The sequence below is a fragment of the Mus caroli genome, chromosome 4 (assembly GCF_900094665.2).
Source record: "Mus caroli chromosome 4, CAROLI_EIJ_v1.1, whole genome shotgun sequence".
Taxonomy (NCBI): Eukaryota; Metazoa; Chordata; class Mammalia; order Rodentia; family Muridae; genus Mus; species Mus caroli.
Genome location: NC_034573.1, coordinates 95721983 through 95723162, shown reverse-complemented (window position 1 = coordinate 95723162; position 1180 = coordinate 95721983). Strand labels below are relative to the sequence as shown.

The window sequence follows — 1180 nt, the reverse complement described above, 5'->3', positions numbered from 1 at the left end:
GGTGTGAAATTTATGTATGTAAGTGAGTGAGTGCATGTGTGCGTGTGTGTGTGTATGTGGTGTGAAATTTGTGTATGTAAGTGTGTGTGTGTGTGTGTGTGTGGTGTGAAATTTGTGTGTGTGTGTGTGTGTTTGGTGTATATGTGGGTGTGTGAGTATATGCATGTGTTCCAATCTGTAATACTATGACAGATTAGGAATAATTATAAAATAGAGCTATATGTTATCTAGGAACAAACGAAACGGAAAAACAGGAAGCTAAGTAATTTTTATGAACTGGAGAATCATAAGGAGGAATTAGCCAGGGTCTTTATAGGATCAAACCTTACCCAGACCCTCGTATTTGCATATTCACCTAGGAAAGCAGTTAGGTAAAAGAGATACTAGCTAACCTACTATCTGCTCATTCAAAAGAAATGTTTCCCCAACAAACAAATTAATGGAAAGTCAACCCATGCTCCAAGTAGACTTAATATTATTAAGACATTAGAACCATCCAAAGCAATTCGTGGATTTAATCCCTATTAAAATCACTATGATGGTTGCTCCAGGCATGGAGAAAGCCAAACTAAATTTAAAAGGTAATCAAGGGAGGCTCCCAAATAGCCAAAACAGCCTTGAAAGAGAGTGAAGCTGGAAGTCCCGCACTTCTTAATTTCAATCCTATGTGCATTACAAACCTACATCAATGAAACAGTATGTTGCTGGTAGAGAAATAAATTTGTGGATAAATGGGATAGCATCCAAAATCCAAACCAAACCATTGCATATGTGGTCAAATAATTTTCAACAGAGAGGCAAAGACTATTCAGTAGAGAAAACAAAATGTCTCCAGCACTAGCTCTGCATAATGTGGCAGCAGCTGAGGGAACCAGGTTTGCTGGAGTAATTGTGGTAGCAATGTACCAACCTCAGAAGCTACTGAGATGTCCATTCTGTCACAGTACAGTCCTGAAAAAAAGAAAAAGAAAAGAAAAATATATCTCCAGAAAAAGTTTCCAGAAACAAAAAACCAAACCAAAACAAACAAACAAAACCCCCTGATATCCATGGATAGAAGAATGAAGCCAGATCTTACCGTGAAACCTCATATAGATAATCTCAGTGTAGCCATGACAGAAACATACACCCTGAACTACAACCATTTCAGAAAGAAAAAAGAAAGAGTGGGGGTTTGGGG

At 38.0% G+C, this 1180-nt stretch overlaps 1 non-coding gene across 1 annotated transcript; it reads left to right on the top strand.

Moving 5' to 3' along the window:
• Positions 1-818: 818 nt before the first annotated feature.
• LOC115030952 lies at positions 819-951 on the top strand. Its single transcript, XR_003836548.1, has one exon. It is a non-coding gene; the product is annotated as a small nucleolar RNA SNORA66 (small nucleolar RNA).
• The last annotated feature ends 229 nt before the right edge of the window (positions 952-1180 follow it).